This window comes from Vicugna pacos, chromosome 3 (assembly GCF_048564905.1).
Source record: "Vicugna pacos chromosome 3, VicPac4, whole genome shotgun sequence".
Classification (NCBI taxonomy): Eukaryota; Metazoa; Chordata; class Mammalia; order Artiodactyla; family Camelidae; genus Vicugna; species Vicugna pacos.
In genome coordinates this window covers 46,268,606-46,291,484 of record NC_132989.1, presented here as the reverse complement: position 1 = coordinate 46,291,484, position 22,879 = coordinate 46,268,606, and the positions used below count along the sequence as shown (strand labels likewise).

Here is a 22,879-nt window from a genome sequence, read left to right as displayed (position 1 = left end):
AGTTTCAAAAATTCTAAAATTTTGGCCGTACTCCTATTATTCTGAGTCAGGAGGTCTGATGTTTTTTAACTTAGAAATTTTTTTTTCCTAGTAGGTAGCCAGATTATTCTAACGATCAGTTAGGTTTGAGAACCATTCTTAGAAATTTTGTTTTCTTTATTACCCTACCATCTTGGGTCCCTTGAGCCTTGCTGTTTTCTTCTTTCAAAACAAGCTTTCATTATAACTCACCTTCTCTGAATTCTTCTGTGATTCGTTAGTGCAGTGAATCACATGGAATATTTTAGTATGTAGGTGTTCTTTGCTGTCATTTCATTACTAAATAATAATACATTGATGATTTAATCACACTTAAAAATCCTTTGGATAAACAGCATATTTTTTTAAACTCCAAGATTATAAAATATCATACAAAATTTAAAAATAAGGGCTATAAAAATAAAGACCAAAATTGTGCTGTTCTTTGAAGACGTAAAAGGTAAAATGTTAACACATCTGAATAATTCTTCAAGTTTTGGTGTATTTCTTTTCATTGTCTTACTTAAGCATCACATTTTGCTATATTTATTCAAAGTTAAAAATTTTTTTTAACCTTACTTTGAAAAGTTAAAAAAAATTGGTGTGTTTCTTGCACTCTAAGGGTCTTAGAATTTGAGTAAATTGTAGAGGAAACTGTTTCTTATGGGAAATGTGTGTGTGTGTGGTGTGTGTGATCAGGTAAATATTTGTGATTTCGTTGACTAACCCTAATGTTTATATCTTTCATTTCCTGGGACAGTGAGATTCCCCAAAGAGCAATTCTCTAGTCTCTAGCCTGAAGGTAGGTTTGCCTGATGTGGCAAATTAAAATATAGAACACCAGTTAAATTTGCATGCAATATTTGAGACATGCGTACACTAAAAATTATTTATGATTTATCTGAAATTCAAATTTAACTGGTGTCCTATATTTTGTTTGACTACTGGTGTTACGAATAGATAGGGAAAATACAGTGTTCAAAGAGTCATAATTTAGTTATTTCTCCTGTTTTTGGTCAGCTGTCTGGTGTTACTGAGCGCAGAGTCTCTTTGGCTCATGTTTACCCCTTGTTTCTTCTGTGCTGGGGGAAGAACAGTTGCATGTCTGTGTGGACAGAGTAGTGGGAACTATAGAGTTTTGACTGTTCCTCACATAGGCTTTGGATCAGTCCCCCTGCTTCGGTGCCCTCTCCTTTACCTTCATTTATATGTCTCAGTTTCTAAGCTTTACTGGAGTTACCTGACCCTATAAATTGCCTCCCCCCCCCCCCCCCCGTTTTACTTAAATATAATTGACATGCATCACTCTATAAGTTTAAGGTGTATAGCATGATGGTTTGATTTACATATGTTGTGAAGTGATTACCACAATAGATTTAGTTAACATCCACCATGTATAGCTATAATAAAAAGAAAAAAGTTTCTCCTTTTGATGAAAACTCTTGGGATGTACTCACTTAGCAACTCTCCTATGTATCACACAGCAGTGTTAATGACAGCTGCCATGCTGTACATTATATCCCTAGTACTTATTTATCTTATGTACCTTTTGATCCCTCCAATTCCCCCTCCCACCACGTTGCCTTTTCTTCTTGACTTCCCTTTTGCAGAACACTTAATGTTCAACTTTTCCTGATAGGCACATCAGTAACCACTTACTTGCTTTTCATTTTCTTGTATTTTGTTGGCATGTCTTATCTGTGATTGTTGCCTTTTCTGTTTTGTTTGTTATTGCAAGTGTATACTTTAAGTATGTTGTATTTTAGTGGGATTTTGGAAAGGAGGGGAAAAATAGCCATGTGTTTTATTTACTATGTTTAACTGGAGTTATACTCTTTAGAAAAAGTAAGGTAATGAAAGAAACAAGAAATAGGATTATTAGGTGAGAAGATGGAGGATTTATGAGGTTAGGATAGAGGAGGAATTATCCATGTGTGTACTGAAGTGTCATGTATTTTCGTGAGGAATAAATGGAGACAAATACTAAGATAATTAAGGAAGGCAGGCAGGAGAATTTTTGCGATGGGAAAGGAGTCTGGGAAAAGGTGACAGATGGGGAGGAAGTGGTTGTAAGGGAATAATATTGCCTTTCAATGAAGAAATGTTGATAGATAACAGTTGAACAATGGTTGGAAACCCAAAGAAAAACAAGGAGTATGTCAGTCAGCCTTTCCTCTTGACACTGAAAATCCATCATTTATTCTACCTAAAAGAAAAGTCCAGGATATCCATTTTTTCTTTAGAGCATTTTGTTTTTGTTGTTGTGTCCAAAAAAAAAAAAAAAAAAAACTTTGCCGTATCCAGAGGTGTTTTCTCCTATGTTTGCGTCTGGAAGTTTCATGGTTTTAAGCTTTTATATTTAGGTCTATAACCTATTTTTAGTTAATTTTTGGATATGGGGCAAGTATAGATTAAAGGGTTTTTTTTTACTAACAGATACTCATTTATTCCAGCAACATTGTCTCAATTGATATTCTGTTTTCTATCATTGATTTCTGCTCTGAAACCTATTAAATTTTTTTCCCACTTAATTTGGGTTTTGTTTGCCCTTTTTTTTCCCCTTGGGTTAATAAGGTATAAATTGAGATTATTAATTTAAGGCTTTTCTTCTATTGTAATTCATAAAAACTTATAGTGTTTTTAATTTTGTCTAATTCTCATATGCTTATTTTCATTTTCTTTCAGTTTAGGATGTATTTTAATTTCCCTTTTGATGTCTTCTTTGGACCATGTGTTCTTTTAAAGTCTGTTATTTAATTTTCAAGTATTTTTTTTTCTAGAGATATTTTTGTTACTGATTTAAAATTTAGTCCCATTGTTTTCCAAGATTCTATTTTATGTGACTTGAATCCTTTAACATTTATGAATACTTGTTTCATGGCCTAGAGTATGTTCTGTCTTTCATGTGTACGTTATGTTCTGCTGTTGTTGTTTGGAGTGTTTTATAAGCGACAATTTGGTGAAGATGTTGATCGTAGTGTTCAAGTTGTTTGTACCCCTACCCTTTTTTGTCCACCTGTTCTATCAGTTATTGAGATAGGTATGTTGAAATCTCTGATTATAATTGTGAATATGTCTGTTTCTCCCTGCAGTTTAATCAGTTTTCCTTTCATGTATTTTGAGTCTCTGTTACGAAGTGGATAAATGTTTAGAATTGTTACTTTTTTATGATAAATGAATTAACTTGTATTTTAGGTGACTGATGTTTAGGATTTCTAAATCTGTATGTATGAATTGATCATTTATGAAATTAGCTTCTTTATCCCTGGTAGTCTTCTTTGCTATGAAATCTATTCTGTCTGATATTAATATAACCACCCTAGCTTTCTTTTGGTTAATGTTAACATGGTATGTCTTTTTTCATCCTATTTGATTGTTATATTTAAAGTGGATTTCTTATAGGTAGAATGTAGGTAGGTCTTGCTTTGTTTCCTAATATGATAATCTTTGTCATTTAATTGGTGTGTTTAGACTGTTATTATTTAATGTGATTATTGATTTGGTTAAGTTTAAATCTGTCATGTTACCATTTGTTTTCCCTTTGTCCTATGTGCTCTTTCTTCATTCTTATTCTCCTTTTTTCTCCTTATTTTGGGTTGAGTTTTTTTATGATTCCATTTTTACCTTCTTTTTGGATTATCACCTGTCACTGTTTATTGTGTTATTTCAGTGGTTGCCTTAGGGTTTATAGGATACATCTTTAACTTACTGTACATCTATGTTTTAGTGATAATGTAGAACCTCATCTATATAATATCCTTGCCACACTATACCTCCATTTCTGCCTATCCTTTGTGCTATTATTGACATAACTTTAATTCTACTTATGTTATAGGCCCCGCAATACATTCTTCTCCTCCTTGTCCTCCTCTTCTTCCTCTTCCTTCTCCTTCTTGTTATAAATAGTTGATTATCTTTTGTATAATTTAAATAATAAGAACGTAAGCTTTTACATGTACCCATTGAGTTACCCTTCATTTCTTTGTGTAGATCCAGGTTTCCACCTGGTACTATTTTCCTCCTGCTTGAAGGGCTCCTTTTAACATTTCCTGTAATGGAAATCTGCCGGTAATTCATTTTTTCAAGTTTTGTAAGTGTGAAAATATTTTTGTGGTTTTTGTTTTCGAAAAGTATTTGCTATATATAGAATCCTAGCTTGGCATATTTTTCTTTCACTACTTCAAAGATGTATTGTTGTCTTGCATTTTTTTTTTTGATAAATATTTGTGCCTAAGTTTTCCATCCTCTGATTGTGCTTAAGATTTTCTCTTTACCACTGATTTTAGGCAATTTGTTATGTGCCTTTGTGTAGTTTTTTTCATGTTTCTTGTGCTAAAGTTCTGTGGATCTTAGAAAACTGGGGGCTTACAATTTTTAGATGCTTTAGAAAAATATCTGCCATTATTTTTTCAAAAATTTTTTTTAGTCCTTCTTCCCTGTTCTTTCCTTTGGGGGCTCCAATTTCATACATATTTGGCTGTTTGAAGTTATCCCTTAGTTTACGGGTGCTCTGTTTATTTATTTTTCTGTTTTCTGTGTTTCTGTGTTTCTGTGTTTCACTGTGGCTAGTTTCTACTGTTATGTCTTCCATTTCAGTAATCTTGTTTTTATGTAGTGTTACTATCATCCAATGTATTTTTCAACTCAGATATTTTTCACTTCCAGTACTTTCCTTCTTTCCTTCCTTCCCCCTTTCCTTCTTATCTTCTTTCCTTCTTATCTTCTTTTCTTCTCTCTTTCCTGTTGGGATAATTTTTTCTTAAATTCAGGTAAAACTGGTACTTATTAGTTTCAGGTGTACAACATAATTGATATCTGTATACACTATAAAGTGATCATTGCTGTAAGTCTAGTTGTCAGCCATCACCAAACACTTGCTTTCTTCACCCTTTACACCTACTCTCCAGCCCCTTCTGTCTGATAACCACCAGTCTGTTCTCTGTACTTGTGAATTTTGTTTTATTTTCTTTGTTTGTTTTGTTTTTTGGATTCTACATATACGTGAATTCATACAGTATTGATCTTTCTCTGACTGACTTAGTTCACTTAGCGTAATGCCCTCAACATCCATCCATGTGGTCACAAATGGCAGGCTTTCATTCTTTGTAATGGTTGAATAATATTTGTGTGTGTATGTGTGTGTGTGCGTGTGTGTTTGTACATGTATACATCTTATGTATTTATTTATTCATGAGTGGACACTTAGATCATTTTCGTATCTGGCTATTGTAAAAAATGCTGCAATGAACATTATGGGTGTATGTATTTCTTTGAATTAGTGTTTTTGTTTACTTTGGATAAATATCCAGCAGTGGAATAGCTAGATTATATGGTACTTTATATATTTTGAATATTAGCCCCTTAATAGATATATAATTTGCAAATATTTTCTCCTATTCAGTAGAGTGACTTTCTGTTTTGTTTATGGTTTCCTTTGCTGTATAGAAGCTTTTTAATTTGATATAATCCCAATTGTTTGTTTTTGCTTTTGTTGCCATTGCCTTTGGATCAGATCCAAAAAAATATCTCTGAGAGTGATGTCAAGAATCTTCCTTACCTATGTATTCTTCTAGGAGTTTTATGGTTTATGGTCTTACATTCAAGTCTTTAATCCATTTTGAGTTGATTTTTATATATGGTATAAGACAGTCATTCACTTATATTCTCCTGCATGTGGCTGTCCAATTTTCCCAATACCATTTATTGAAGAGACTATCCTTTCCCATTTTATAGTCTTGCCTCCTTTGTTGTGAATTGATTGACTGTATATGTCTGGTTTTATTTCTTGTCTCTCTGTTTTGTTCCACTGACCCACGTGTCTCTTCTTACTCTACTGTCATAGTGTTTTGATTACTATTGCTTGCTTACTGCAGTTTGAAATGAGGTATCATGATACCTCCAGCTTTGTTTTTCTTTCTCAGGATTGCTTTGGTTATTTGGGCACTTTTGTCCCATACAAATTTTAGAATTATTTGTTCTAGAACTGTGCAAAATGTCTTTGGAATTTTGATAGGGATTGCATTGAATTTGTAGATTACGTTGGGTCATGTGGACATTTCAACAATATCAATTCTTTCAACCCATAGTCATGAAATATGTTTCCATTTATATGTGTTTTCTTCAGTTTCTTTCATAATGTCTAATAGTTTTAAGTGTATAGATCTTTTACTTCCTTGGTTAAATTTATTCCTAGGGATTTTATTCTTTTTGATGCCACTGTAAATTGAATTATTTTCATAATTTAGCTCTGTGATAGTTCATTATTTGTATAGAAATGAAACACATTTTGTATATTAATTTGTATCCTGCAACCTAACTGAAGTTATTTATTACTTCTAAGAGTTTTTTGGTGGAGTCTTAAGGGTTTTCTATATATAGAGTCATTTCATCTGAAAATAGTGGCAGTTTTATTTCATCCTTTCCTATTTGTATGCCTTTTATTTCTTTTTCTTGCCTAATTACCATGGCTAGGACTTCCAATACTATGTTGAATAAAAGTGGTGAGACTGGAGAGTGATCTTGGATGAAAAGCTCTCAGCTTTTCACAATTGAGTATGATGTTGGCTGCGAGTTTTTTATATATGACCTATACCTACGTTGAGAATTTTTATCATGAATGGATGTTGAATTTTATCATATGCTTTTCCCTATCGAGAAGATCATATGATTTTTAGCCTTCATTTTATTAATATGGTATACCATAGTTATTGATTTGCAGATGTTGAACCATCCTGCATCCTTGGAATTAATCCCATTGTTCATGGTGTATGATCCTTTTAATGCATTGTTGAATTTGGTATGCTAACATTTTGTTGATGATTTTTGCATTTATGTTCATCAGGCATATTGGTCTGTAATTTTCTTTTTTTATTGGCATCTTTGTCTGGTTTCGGTATCAGAGTAATGCTGGTCTCCTAAAATGAATTTGGAAGTCCCTCTTCTTCAGTTTTCTGGAAGAGTTGGAGAAGAAGAGATATTAAATCTTCATTTAATATTTGGTAGAATTTACTAATGAATCTGTGTGGTTCCGTAGACTTTTGAATGTTGGGTAGTTTTTTAATTACTGATTCAGTCTCCTTACTAGTAAAGAGTCTATTCAGATTTTCTACTTCTTCATGATTCAATCTTGGGAGCTTGTGTATTTCTAGGAATTTATCCAATGTTTTTCACTTTTCTAGTTTTTTTTGACATATAACTATATTTGTTACATTTGTATCCTAAATGTATCCTTTATATTTCTGGGGTATCAGTTGTAACATCTCTTTGATTTTATTTGAGCCTTCACTCTTTATCTTGGTGAGTCTAGATAAAGGTTTTTCAATTTTATTTTTCGTTTCAAAGAACTAGTTCTTAGTTTCACTTATCGTTTCTATTGTTATTTTAGTCTCTATTTTATAATTTCTGATCTTTATTATTTCTTTTCTTTTACTAACTGTGGGCTTTGTATGTTCTTCTTTTTCTAGTTCCTTTAGGTGTAAAGTTAGATTGTTTATTTGGGATTTTTTTTTGTTTCTTGAGGGCGTTTCTCTCTTTCAGCTTCCTAGAGCAGCATTTACTGCATTCCATAAATTCTGGGTTGTTTTATTCCATTTTCATTTGTCTCATAATATTTTTAATTTCCACCTTGATTTCTTTGTAGACACATCAATGGTTTGGTAACTGTTTAATCTTCATGTATTTGTGATTTATCCAGTTTTCTTCTTATAATCGATTTCTAGTTTCATACCATTGTTATCGGAAAGATGCTTGATATGATTTCAGTCTTCATAAATGTATTGAAACTTGTTTAATGGTTAACATGTAGTTTATCCTTGAGAATATTCCATGTGCCTTTGAGAAGAATGTTTATTCTGCTTTTGTGCGGAATATTCTGTTTATACCTTTTAAGTCCATCTGGTTTTACATTTCATTTAAGGCTAATGTTTCTTTATTGATTTACTGTCTATATGATCTATCTGTTGTTGTAAACGGGGTTAAAGACTTCTACTGTTATTATATTGCTGTCACATTTCCCATTGAGATGTGTTAATAGTTACTTTGTATACTTACACGTTTCTGTGTTAAGTGTGTAAATATTTATAAATATTATATCTTCTTTTTGGATTGACCATTTTATTATTATGTAATGTGCTTCTTTGTCTTTTTTTTAAAAACATTTTTTAACTGAGTTATGGTCATTTTACAATGTTGTGTCAAATTCCAGTGTAGAGCATAATTTTTCAGGTATACATGAACATGCATTCATTGTCACATTTTTTTTTTTGCTGTGAGCTACCATAATATCATATATATATTTCCCTGTGTTATAGAGTATAATCTTGTTTATCTATTCTGCATATGCCTGTCAGTATCTACAAATTTTGAACTCCCAGTCTGTCCCTTCCCACCCCCCACCCCCTTGGCAACCACAAGTTTGTATTCTATGTCTAGTCTGTTTCTGTTTTGTATTAATGTTTTGGGTTCTTTTAGATTCCACATATGAGCAATCTCATATGGTATTTTTCTTTCTCTTTCTGGCTTAGAATGACATTCTCCAGGGACATCCATGTTGCTGCAAACAGCATTATGTTGTCATTTTTATGGCTGAATAGTATTCCATTGTATAAATATACCACATCTTCTTTATCCAGTCATCTGTTGATGGACATTTAAGCTGTTTCCATGTCTTGGCTATTGTAAATAGTGCTGCTATGAACATTGGGGTGCAGGTGTCTTTTTGAAGTAGGATTCCTTCTGGATATATGCCCAGGAGTGGGATTTTTTTTATTATGTTCTTTGTTTTAAAGTCTATTTTGTCTAATGTAAATATGACTATTCCAGCTTTCTTTTCATTTCTGTTTGCATGGAAAATTTTTCCATGACCTTCTTTTTCAGTCTGTGGGTCCTTAGATCTAAAGTAAGTCTCTTCTTCATAATGTATGTTAGTCTTGTTTTGTTTTGTTTTGTTAATCCATTTAGCCGCTCAGTGTCTTTTGATTGAGTAATTTAGTCCATTTACATTGAAAATAAATATTGGTGGGTGTGTACTTATTGCTGTTTTGTTAATTGTTTTCTGGCTTATTTTGTAGTTTTTCTCTTTCTTCCTCTCTTTATTTCTTGCTCTCTTCACTTGTGGTTTTATGAATTGCTTTAGTGTTATGTTCAATTCTATTCTCATTATCTTTTGTATGTCTGCTGTACGTTTTGCTTTGTGGTTACCTTGAGGTTCACATATAGCTGTCTCTGTTTATAGCAGTCTGTTTTAAATTGGTAGCAGCTTAAATTCGAATACATTCTAAAAACTTTACATTTTTATTTCCCTCCCGGAAACTTTGTGTTTTTGTTGTCATACTCTACATCTTTTTTATTTTGTGTATTCCTTAACTAATTATTGTAGTTTTAATTTTCCTCCTTTGGCTTTTAAACTTCATACTAGCTTTATAAGTGGTTAATGCACTACCTTTCCTATATATTTGCTTTTACCAGTGAGACTTTTACATATATATATATATCAATTATATATATATATAAGTGTATGTGTGTATATATATATATATATATATATATATATATAATGGTTAGTTGGTGCTCTGTCTTTTCAGCCTAAAGAAGACCCTTTAACATTTCTTGTAATGTTGGTTTAGTGGTGATGAACTCATTTAGCTTTGCTTATTTGGAAAGCTCTTTATATCTCATTTAATTCTGAATTGTAGTCTTTCCAGGTATAGTATTTTTGGTTATAAGTTTTTTACTTGCAGTACTTTGAATATATTATGCCACTCCCTTCTGGTCTGCAGAGTTTCTGCTGAAAGGTCAGCCAGTAGTCTTAACGTGGGTTCCCTTTTATGTAACAAGTTGTTTTTCTCTTGCTGCTTTTAAGAGTCTCTCTTTATCTTTAACTCTTGACAGTTTATTTATAATTTATCTTGGTGGTCATCTTATTTAGAACTCTCTGTGCTTCCTGTACTTGGATGTCTGTTTCCTTCCCCAGGTTAGGGAAGTTTTTGGCCATTATTTTTTCAAATAAGTTTTCTGCCCCTTTCTCTCTCTCTTATTTTTCTGCCCCTTACCCCCGTGGGCTCCCCCGGCCTCCATAAAGTGAATGTTATTTTCCTTGATGTTGTCTTGTAAGTCTCCTAAGTATCTTCACTTTTTAAAATTCCTGTTTCTTTTTGCTACTCTGGGTGAGTTCTGCTGGCCTATCTTCCAGGTTGCTGTTTTGTTCTTCAACTTCATCTAGTCTGCTTTTGAACCCTGTAGGGTATTTTTCAGTCCAGTTATTGTATTCGTCAACTCTGTGACATCTGTTTAGTATTTTCTTACATTTCTTATAGGTCTCACTGTGTTCATTCATTCTTCTTCTTAGTTCAGTAAGCATCTCTTTAACTCTTTATCAGGTGTATTATTTTACTTGTCTCTGTTTCATTAAGGTCTTTTTCTGAGGTTTTGTCTTATTCCTTTGGAACATATTCCTCTGTTTCTTCCTTTTGCTTGACTCTGTGTGTTTGTTTCTATGTATTAGGAGAAATAGCTATCTCTCCCAGTCTTGAAGGACTAGGCCTTATGTAGGAGATGGCTCTTATCATTCAGCCTTACCCTAGCTCTTGGTTATCTCTGAGACCTTTGTGATTGTCTGAGTAGCCTGATTTAAAAAAAAAAAGTTTATTTATTAATTTTTTGGGGGTGGGGGTAATTAGGTTTAGTGCCACCATCCATGAGGAAAATCCCAACTAATTCCTGTCCATCCAGCAGATACTTTAAGATTAGCAACGGAATCTCCTTCATATATAATCCAGTCACCTTTCAAACTGCTGCCTTTGTGCTGTTTCCTGGAACCAGTGAGTCCACACATGAGCCCTGCAATAGAAGTACCTCAGATGACCCCCTGGGTGTAAGCCCCATTGGTTTCTAAAGCCAGATGTCTTGGCGGCCTTGTCTCTCTGGTGTGGGTCTCAAGGGTTTAGGTGCTCAGTGTGCGGCACAAATCCTTTGATCCTCAAAGAGAGGTCTGGGCTTATGAGATGCCTCCCTACTGTGTATCACTGCTTTGGGATGGGGTTTTAGGTGACACTGCATCTTTGCCTCTACTGCCCATCTAGTTTTCAGTTCTTTTTAGTTGAAATTATTCCATATGTAGATGTAGATTTGGTATGTCTTGGAAGAGGGTGAGTTCAGGCTTGCTATGCCACCATGTTGGACTGTCGCCCCTCCAACCCCTGGGCTCTTGAATAACCCTATCAGTGAGATTAACTAACCCTTTCCCTAATCTCTCCTGTTCCAGCTGTGTCCCTTCCTCCCTCCCTCCTCCTCCTCTGGCAGTGTCACTTCCTGTCTCACCAGTATTTCAATTTAAATATGCCTGTGTGTGCCAGTGCTTTATTTTTTCATATCTGCCAGATTCAGATCCTCCTTTTGCCCCATGCCTGTACTTATGGTGGAGGAATTGGAGTGAAGAAAACAGAAACTTGAGTAGTTGAGCCATTTTCATGTTGAAAATTAACAAGTCATAAATAAATGAATCACCTGTAATAGTTCAATTTGAATCTTTTAAAATATTCTCCATTTTTCTAATTAATATAATTTATTCTTTTTTTCAGTTTCTTGAACATATGGAATACAGTCATAATAACTTTTATTCCTCCTGTCTTCTATCACTGGTGCTACTTCTGAGCCAGTTTGATTGATTTTTCCCCCTTATTTTATATTCCTGCATCTGCATGTCTGGTAATCTTTGATTTGATGCCAGACATTATGAATTTAAATTATTAGTTACTGAATAGTTTTACATTTCTTTATATATTATTGAGCTTTGTTGGGATATAGTTAAGTTACTTGCACATAGCTTGATCTTTTTGGTTTTTGTTTTTTATATTTATTAAGTAGCCCAGCAGTATGTGTAGTCTAGAGTGAATTTATGTCTTCTGCTGGGGCAAGATCATTCTCAGTATTCAGAGGATGCTCCCCATATTATGAGGTTTTATACTCTGGCTGTTGGAACTTGGCACAATTCCATGATCCTATGTGAGCTCTAGAAAATGTTTTCTGTAATCCTTACAGATGGGTTATTTCCTTGGCATAGAGTAGTTTCCTCACATCCTGAGCTGATCAGCACTTAGCTAAATATTTGAGGAGGAGTCTTTGTAGATCTCCTGAGTCTTCTCTTCGTACACCTCCCTCCTCTGCAGTACTGTGTCCTTGTGTCTTCTCCAGTACTGTACCCTGATGTCTCTTTGCTCTGAACAGTCTCTTTAACTCACAGAGATAACTGTGTTCTACTTGGCTCTTCTTCCTTGGGCCATGGCTTGTACATTTTCTCCATTCAGTAAGCTGTGATAATCTTAGGACTCAGTTCATTTATTTATAGTCTTTCAGAGTTCAGTGTCCTTCCTTGCCTAATGTCCAATGGCTTGAACATTATTTCTTGTATTTTGTCCAGTTTTTAGTTGTTTTATGCAAGGGGATAAATATGTGCCTGTTTCTCTATCTTGACTGGAAGCAGAAGTCTTGTAACTAGTGATTTTTATGTCTTTACTTAAAAAATTTAAAATACACAGCAGAATTTCAAGAATAGAACAAAAAAACAGAGTCCCCTATCTACTCTATTGATTAGTTAACATTTTGCTGTATTTGATCTTTGGTTCTCTTTTTCTCTCAATATAACTTTGATATATATATATATATACATATTATATATGTTTTGAATGATTCACAAGATAGTTGACGACATCATGTCTCTTTATTCTTAAATATTTAAGCATGTATTTTCTTAGAACAAATCCACAATATAATGATCAAATTTGGGAAAATTAGAAATGTTACCACGCTATTATCAGCTTTTGTCAGTTGTTCCAATATTGTCCCTTTTTGGCAAATTTTTTTTTTTTATCCTGATTCAGGGTCTAATCCAGAATCACTCATTTCATTTAGTTATGTTTCTTCAGTTCCTTTAATCTGGAATGTAAGTGTGAGAAGTCACACTCTGTGCTATGTAGTTTTCCTTTTTTGGTTAGTTATTTTGAAGTGTGTACATTCTATCTTTAATCCTGAGGGCTTGGTTTTTGTGTGGTTTTGCTTTTATGTTTTTATTGTTTGTGTTGCATTTGGAAGAGATATTGGGAGATAGAAGCCTAGGTAGCCATATTTGCTTTTAGTTACCCGAACTCTTTCCCTGTCATTCTTCGAATACTTCTTATTTCCTGACTTACTAAAATACTCCAGGCTCATCTTTTGATCTTCCCTTTTCCAGTCCTTCATTAAAGTCTTTCCCTAAGGGATTTTTGGTTCCTTTTAGCAGAAAGAATATTTAGATATTCAGCCAAGTTACTATGTTGGAATATTATGTCTCAGAGTATATTGCAATCACAAGTAATGCTGTAATGAGTAGCTTTGTTACAGATATGTTTTTGTATCCTTATGAGTATCCTTAGAGTAAGTTCCTGGAAATGGAGTTTCTAGGTCAAAGTGTAAATGTTTTTGCTATATATTGCCAATATAAATAAATATAAATTTCCTTTATAGCCCTGTATCATTTTGTGTATCCAACAGGAATATGTGAAACTACCAATTGTCACTTAATCTGGGCAACAGAGTATTATTGTTAATCTGGTAGTTAAGAAGTGATACCTACTATGGCTTTTAATTTATATTTCACTAACTATGAATGAAATTAAATACCTTTTCATATGTTAATGGCTATTTTAGTTTGAAGGCTTGTTTTGCTCTATGCTAAAGGTGAATTTTATCTTGTGTTTTTTTACACATCTACAATTACACTTGTCAGAAATAAAAGACATCCAGATGCGAAAGAAGAAGCAAAAAATTGTCTCTGTCTGTGGAGAATGTGTTATTATATATAGAAAATACTGAAGATGCCACCAGGAGACTAATGAAACTAATAGATGAATTCAGTAAAATTGCAGGATACAAAATCAATGTACAAAAATCATTGGGTTTCTATACACTAACAATGAACTATCTGAAAAAGAAATAAAGATAACAATCCCATATACAGTTCATCAAGTAACGTTAAAATACTTAGAAATAAAGTTTACCAGAAAGGGAAATATCAATACACTGAAAATTGTATAAGATATTGATGAAAGAAACTGAAGGAGATACAAATAAATGGAAAGGTATTCTGTGCTAATGAAATGGAAGAATTAATATTGTTAAGATACCCTTACTATCCAAAGCCATCTATAGATTCAGTGCAATCCCTATCAAAATTCTAATGGCATTTTTCACAGAAATAGAAAAAAAAATGTTAAATTCACATGGAACCACGAAGACCTGGAATAGCCAGAGTAATTCTGAGAAAGTAGACAAAGCTGGATGCATCACAATTCCGGATTTCAAAATTTATTATAAAGCTGTAGTAATGAATACAGTATGGTACTGACATAAAAACAGATACAGAGACCAATGGAACAGAATTGAGAGTCCAGAAATAAACCCATGTAGATGTAGTCAACTAAAGTTTGGCAAGGGAGCCAAGAATAGTCTAATATTGGATGTTAGGAAAACTGAATGTGCCCATGTAAAAGGATATTTAAAATTGGACCCCTATCTTACACCACTCACAAAAATTAACTGAAAATGGATTGTAAACTTAAATGTAAAACCCAAAACTTCAAAGCTACTAGAAGAAAATATAGGGAAAAAACTTCTTGACATTGGTCTTGGCAACAGTTTTTTGGATATGACACCAAAATCTCAAGCAACAAAAGCGAAAATGTATAAGCAACAAAAGCACTAATAAAAAGCTTCCGTACAGCAGAAAAACAAAAACAAAAACAAAACCCTCAGCAAAATGAATAGGCAACGTACAGAATAGGAGAAAAATTTAGCAAACTGTTTTTTTGATATAATATCAAAAATACAAGAAACTCATATAACTCAAAAGCAAAAGAAAAAAAATCCAGTTAAAAATTATCATGGCAGCATGAGATGATCCCTTTGTCTCTCTCCTTTAATCTGCAACTAGTAAAGCATCCATAACTCAACAAAGGAGCCTATTTCCTAAACACTAGAAGGCTGGAGAATTCTGCACATCGTTACATCTAAAGGTGGGTATATTGATACAGATAGAGGAGGGAGATGGGGAACAGTGAAGGCAGTGCATATGATCTCATACCCCTGAGCCTGCAGACTCAGAGAACCTCGTAGCACCAGGGGAGACAGCTTACACACCAGATTCATGGCTTCACAGGTACCCACAGCCACCTGGAACTCAACAGCAGTGGCAGTGGAGCCTGCAACCACATCCTTCCAGCTGCAGATGTGCCAACCACTCCAACTCCTCCCCTATGTCCCCCCACCCAGTGGCAGAGCCTGTGTACCCTACAATTCTGGCCACAGCAGAGACACATGAGGCCCTGGCTGCCATACACCCTTTCCCTCCACCTGTAGCAGCAGAGCCTGCCACTCAGGAGACTGAAAACACAGAAGCACCTGACATCCTGGTGCCTCAGTGGGTGACACTGCTGATACCAGCAGCATTAAGGCACCAGTGACCCTGGAGGCACAAGCAGTGACATCTAGGGTACTGGGTGACACCTCTTATAGAGGCAGTGGAAGGTGTAAAGTGCCAGCTCTCAAATACAACCAGAGCTCAGGTAAGACAAACCAGAAATTTGTGCTATAGTGCCATCTACTGGGAAATAAAAGAACGACTCTATTAACTTACTGAATCCTTAGAATCAAGGGTTTTTTGTTTTTTTTTTAAGCTTTATATGAAGAAGAAAGCTATTCTCTTCTTCAGATTTGCTGGCAGAGGAGCAATTCATTAAGCACTATGAAGAACCATGGTAACACAGAATCGTAAAAGGAAAATGACTGCTCTCCAGAAAATAAACTTGAAGTCATGGAATATTGCGATCTGATAGAATTTAAAATAGCTATCATGAAGAAACTCAGCGATGTATAAGAAAACTCAGAAAGGCAATTCTATGAGCTCAGGAATAAAATTAATGAGCAAAAGGAATACTTTATCAAAAAGACTGAAACTCTATATAATAACAAAACAGAAATTCTGGAGTTAAATCAATAAATAAGATGGAGAACTCACTAGAAAGCATTGGAAATAGAGCAGACCATATGGAAGAGAGAATTAACAAGCTCAAAGGTAGAAATCTAGAAATGCTATAAGTAGAAGAGGAGAGAGCATTAAGATTTAAAAAAGAAGGAGGAGGAGGAGCAGGTGGAGGAGGAGAAGAAGGAAGAAGAGAAGAAGAAAAGAAGAAGAGGAAGAAGAGGAAGAGGAGGAGGAGAAGAAATTCTGTGAGAACTATCCAACTCTTTTGGGAAGGGCAACATTAGGATAATGGGTATCCCAGAAGAAGAGGGAAAAGGGAGCCGAGAATTTAGTTAAAGAAATAATAGCTGAGAACATCCCAAACCTGGGGAAGGAACTAGATATATGAATACATGAAGCTTAGAGAACTCCTAATTAATTCAATGTAAAAAGACCTTCTCCAAGACACATTACATTAAAATTCTCCAAAGGAAATGTGAAGAAATGATTTAAATATTTGTTTTAGTTTTATTGAGATATTATTGACATATAACATATTTAAATTTAAGTAGTATGATGAGATGATTTGATACCCATATGTATTGTGAAAATGGTTACCATAGAGAAGTTAGTTAACATCTCCATCCCTCACCTTTTTTTGTGTGTGGTGATAACATTTATGATCTACTCTCTTAACAAGTTTCAAATATATAATGTGGCTAATGAAGACACAATTTTAAAGGAATCCAGGGAAAAAGGATGGTAACCTATAAAAGAATTCACATTTGGCCATCAGTAGATTTCTCAGCAGAAACTCTACCAGCCTGGAGAAAGTGGATTGACATAATCAAAATACTGAAATATTAAAAATGTCAGCCAAGAAAATTCTGTGCAGCAAAGTTATCCTTCAGATATGAAGGAGAAATAAAGACTTTTGAAGATAAATGAAAGCTGAGGGAGATCATCACTATTAAATCTGCTTTATAAGAAATGTTGAAAGGAGCTCTTCTACCTGAAATGAAAAAGCCAACATGCACAAAACTATGAATAAGGTGATAAATAGAAACAGAATCAGAAAATTGCAACTCCATATCAGAATAAGTTGTTTAAACACTTAATTATAACATGAAGGGAAAAAAGCAGTAAAAGAAAAAAACCTACAGCTGCTTCCATTTGGTAATAAACTCACAATATAAAAGGGATAATTTGAGATGATAAAATATAAAATTGGAAGTGGAAAAAGATGAAACCATATAGGCAAATGAAGATACGATGTTGTCAGCATAAAAAGGACTGTTTTATCTATGAGATGTTTTATACAAACTTCATGGTAACCATAAAACAAATCTAGAGCAGAGACATGAAACAAAAAAGAGGAAACAAAATACTCTTGCAAAACCACCAAACTAAAATGGCAGACAGAAACACGAGGAAAAAGGAGTGATGGAATTATAGAGCAACCAGAAAACGAAAGATAAAACAGCAGAACTAAGTACTTAAATAGTAATAATTACCCTAAATGTAGATGGATTGAATCAAAAGACACAGAGTGGCTGGCTGGATTAAAAAATAAGGCCCAACCATATGCTGCCTCCATGAGACTCATCTTAGCTCTAAAAACAAACATAGGCTAGAAGTGAAGGGATGGAAGAAGATACTCCAAGGAAATGGCAGTAAAAAGAAAGTGCCAACAAATTGGACAACCTAGAAGAAGTGGATAAATTCTTTAGTGATACTTTACAACCTTCCAATACTGAATGACAAAGAAGTAGAAAATCTGAATAGAGTGATCAATAAGAAGGGGACTGAAACAAAAATCTCCCCAAAACAGAATCCCAGGACTAGACAGCTTCACTGGGTAATTCCGCCAAACATTCAAAGATTTAATACCTGTACTTCTTAAACTCTTCCAAAAAATTGAAGAGGAAAGAATGCTTCTTAACTCATTTTATGAGGTCAACATTATTTGGATCCCAAAACCAGACAAGGACTACACACACACATATAAATTACAGGGTATTATCTCTGATGAACAAATATGCAGAAATCCTCAACAAAATATTAGCAAGCCAAAGAAACAATACAGTTGACCCTTGCACAACACAGATTTTGAACTGCACAGGTACACTTATACACAGATTTTTTTTTCAGTAGTAAATACAGTACTATATGATATGCGGTTGGTTGAATCCAAGGGTGCGGAACCATGAATATGGAGGGCTAACTATGGGACTTGGGTATCCGCATGTTTTGGTATCTGTGATGGGTCCTGGAACCAATCCCCCTTGTATACTGAGTGACAACTGTACATTAAAAGGATCATACACCATGATCAAGTGTGATTTATTCCAGGGATGCAAGGATGGTTTCACATCCACAAATCAATCAGTTTGATTCACCACATTAACAAAACGAAGGGTAAAAATCATATGATAATCTTAGTTGATGAACAAAAAGCATTTGACAAGACTCAGCACCCATTTGTGGTAAAAACTCTCAATAAAATGTGTATGGAGGAACATACCTCAATATAATAAATGACATATTGACAAATCCACAGCTAATATCATACTCAAAGCTGAAAAATTTAAAGTTGCCCCTCTAAGATCAGGAACAAGACAAGGATGCCTACTCACACTTTTATTCAACATAGTACTAGGAGTCCTAGCCACAGTGATTAGGCAAGAAAAAGAAATAAAGGCATTCAAATTGGAAAGGAAGATTTAAACCTGTCACTATTTGTGGATTCCATGATTTTATATGTAGAAAGCCCTAAAGACTCCATCAAAAAACTATTAGAAATAATCAATAAATATAGTAAAGTTGCCGGGTACAATATATAAACATTTTAAAATTGTTTTTCTGAATATTTTCAATCTGAGGTTGGTTGAATCCACAGATGAACCAGCTGATATGGAGGGCTGACTTTATGCCTTAACCATTTAATACATGTAAAATCATATAAAGTTTTTATTATGTTTCCTTGAGGAGTTTTTGAGCGTTGTGCCTCTAATGCCATTTTCCCATATGCTATGTGGTTTTTGTTGTGAGATCTTGCACAATCCAGTGATTATTTGGGTCACAAATGTTTGTTGCAGCAGAACTTGTACACTAGAATTACTTGAGAAGCTTTAAGATACTGATGCCTGGCCCCATCCCAAACCTATCAAATCAGAATCTCAGGTCATGGGATTCAAGAATTGGTAGTTTTAAAATGCCCTCAGGTGATTCTTACTGCAGCCCAGGTAGCTTTGAGAAAATGCAGAAAAACAGGCTCTTCTGAATGGAAACTACCTAAGGTTTCCTCTGTACTTACAAATGAGTCTTTGAAAACCTCAGTTTTAGGGAAATTTGATGACTTGTCTTTTGGATTTCTGTATCTCATAAGGACTCAGAGATTCTAAAAAACATTCTTATTTTGTAATAGTCCAAGTCTGAATAAACAACTGATTCAGAGAAACATTCATTTTGAATTATTGTGTGGTACAGAAACTACACATTCTTCTTCATGCATTTTTATGCTGTATTTAAAAAATATTCAAGAAAGAAGAAAGAAAGCAAGTAGTTGGAAGATACAGTCTACAGAGAAAAGCTATTTATGACAACTAGTATTTAGGTATTTTTCAAGCTTGAGTCATTCTGTTGATTATTTTCAATGCTTTACTGTAATTATAGCTCTAGTAGTAGTTTGTTCTTTGACTCAATGTCCTGGAATAAATACTTTTTGGTATAAGAACTCAGAACACTTCAATTACTACCTGTTTATGAAATCCTGATTTACCTTACCACACATCTGTTAGTTCATAGGTGGAAAGCATGATGTGCTTTTCTAAAATATGGAAAAATTTCCCCTAAATGTAGTTTACTCTTTTCAAAAGTTGACTACAGTGTTTACTTTCTTTATATTGTATGTTCATGCTAGTATAACCAATACTCCTTACCTATACTGGCTTTCTAAGAGTAAAATAGACATTTTAGGAGTTATACTAATTACTTTAGAAACTTGCTGTGCTATTTAATATGCTATTTATTTAACTGATCTCTTTTTGGGAGGGGAGGTAGAGGAGAATAGTATTTCTGTAAATTGAATCATTATTCCTTTTCTACTGTGAGATAAGGGATGCATTTATTTCTAGGAATTATTTTTGGTCACAAGATGCCAACATAAAATAATCACATTTAGGAATTCAGAAAATCTTTTGAAATAATGCATTTCATGTAAAAACAGTATTTTATAATATTAATATTATTTAATATAACTTGGCATTCTGAAAAATTTTCTAAAACTTTAAAGTACTAAACCAGATATTTGTTTTCCGGGGACATAGAGAAATGTGTACTCTGTCTGTCTTACGGTGATGCTGTTACTAATTATCCAGTGTGGAACTGGGGTTGGTTAGATAAGAAGATGGTGATTTATTTCTTAATTGTTATTGCTTAGGGAGGTTGAAGCATTGGTTATGATTCTAGTTAGAAACGCAAAGAGTGAGAGGCCTCTTCTGTTTTCACCTTCATTTCTTCTAACAGAGTATGTCATATCAAGGACTCGCTAATCTTGGCCTCAAAGGGCTTCTTCACCTTAGCTGCTACTCATGCTACAAAGCAGGTGGCCTACAGGGAGTAGGTAGCTTTCCCCATGCCTCTTAGCTTGTACTTTAATGATAAAGTACTAAGTACAGGTTCGTGTAATATGTAACCAGTTTATAAAGTGCTCTCATCAGTTTAGCTTTGGTAGTTATTCTCAAAGTAATCTTTAGATACAAGAACTGGAGGTCTTTAGGTCCCCATGCTTCTGTATCCTCTGAGCTCCTTAGGTTGTATCCAGTCTAACACATTAAGAGGTAGATTTGGGCTGAGTCTGAGCTCTTGCATTTGTTAGCTGTGTGACCTTGGACAGATTATTCTCTCTGACACCATTTATAAGATGAAGATATGTGTCTCAGAGTGTTGCTATAAGGGGTAAATAAGAGAAAGCTTATGAGTGTATGTGATAAAGAGGAAGAGCAGAGGGTGGTCTAGGCAAGTAAGTTTAACTTTAATAGGGGTGGAATTGGGGAGAAGTCATGGAGAACATCAAACCACCTTTTGGTTCTGTGTTACACAGGATATGAGAGAAGAAAACAGAATATATTTGGTGGAGCTTCAGAGAAAGGGAATATCTTAAGTATATAGCCTGGTTCATACTTTCTGGGAGCAAATGCAGAGTTTTAATGGTTTATCCCCTAGAAGTCTGTTTGAGGAGTTTTAAAGAAGAGTAGATTGAGCAGTAGCTGGAAGAATTGGTTGGATTAGGGAAAGAAAGGCTTTGTTTTTTAAAGAAATGTTGAGCTGAAAGAGCCAATCAAGGAGATTTTGGGGATACAGAAAATAGGGAATAACAGCTAGAACAACTTCTCTAGGACATGGATGTGGAGTGGGAATGGGGTGCAGCAGGGTGGAGAACAGGAATATTGCACAAAAGCTGGAGGGAAGCAGGCAAACATCTCCTGACTGTAATTTGTTGTCTTCTTTAAAATTTCCAAATAGGCCATTCCTGTATTAACAAAGATCCACTCGAGCTGGATCCATAAAAGAATCTTCTGTGGACACGAGCTACAAAGCTCAAGGAATTTATGAGGATGACAGCAGAGAGGGATGTAGCCAAGTAGCGGACAGTCACGGGTGCTGGGGCTGGGAGAGACTGCAGAGGTCTTGTTTCAACCCCTAACTTTTGGTAGGACAAACTGTTGAGCTTATGTGATTTGCTTCTGAAGGACAAAAGTGAGACTCTGGCCAGTTATCTTTGTTCCTCAGAAGAACAAGAAGAGTAGCCTTTAAGTCCAAGGAGAACAAAAGCAGTTGAGGGGCACTGAGTCTAGAAAGCGGGAAGAGAAAGTATTGGGAAAGAAAAGGTAATGCAATTTTCCTTCTTGTTTTGAATCTGTGCTTAGACATTTAGATTTACTCTTTAATTTAATAGCAGTAGCAATAACCTGGTGGTCATGTGGTTTCCGGAAATGACTCTCTTACTGCTGAGATCAGGCAGTGACTGAGCTGATGCAGCTCAGCACACTTGGTACCACTCTGCAGAACTCAGATACTGACTTCAGTTATGTGGATTATTTTGATTCTCTTTTATGTAAAAATATTTAATAATCTTTTGTCTGCATGTTATTTTTATTCACGATTTGTTTTGATTATGATGTTAGTGTTTGATAACCTGAGAATTTATAGTACTTGAATAACAGAGACTTAAAAGTTTCAACTCTTCCATTGTTAGAAAGGCTTTAATTAAATAGAGAAGCCAAAAGTCCCCTGACATTAAAGGACATACTTAACTCAGATGATCCATTTCTTGCTGACTCACCAAGTAACCTCAGTCCTTTGGTTCTTTAAAAGTCTCCACCAGATGAGAACTTACCTGTAGAGAATTCTGGATACTGTGTTATAAACTATGCAGGAAAGGAGACCAGTCAATTCCTGCTGTATTTACAGGGGAAGAAATTTTAAATGCTGTAAGAAAAAAATAACATATCCACAAACTTTTCAAAATGAATTGTAGAATTCATGGGTTTCATAGATGTGATCAGTTTGTGGAAATTATTATATTATCATTGTAAAATACTTGAATGTCCCAAGGCTGTATGACTCAGCTATGGTACTGATAGTGTAGGGTTTTTTTTTTTTTTCATGCTTTTTGTGGTGGGGTTCATTGAATTTCTTGAATCTGTGGGGTTTTAGATTTCATCGTTTTGAATATCTTCAGCTGTTATTTCTTCAGATACTTTCCCTGTCCCCCTCTGTCTCCTTTGATGTTTCTAATTACACATTTATTAGAACTCTAGAAGGTGTCCTACAGTTCAGTGATACTCTGTTTCTTTTTTAAAAATT

At 34.4% G+C, this 22,879-nt stretch overlaps 1 protein-coding gene across 11 annotated transcripts in view; it reads left to right on the top strand.

Annotated features, from left to right (window-relative positions):
* Nucleotides 1-22,879, top strand: part of FER (FER tyrosine kinase) — a 399,630-nt gene that overhangs the window by 70,886 nt on the left and 305,865 nt on the right. The gene's annotated exons all lie outside the window — the stretch shown is intronic.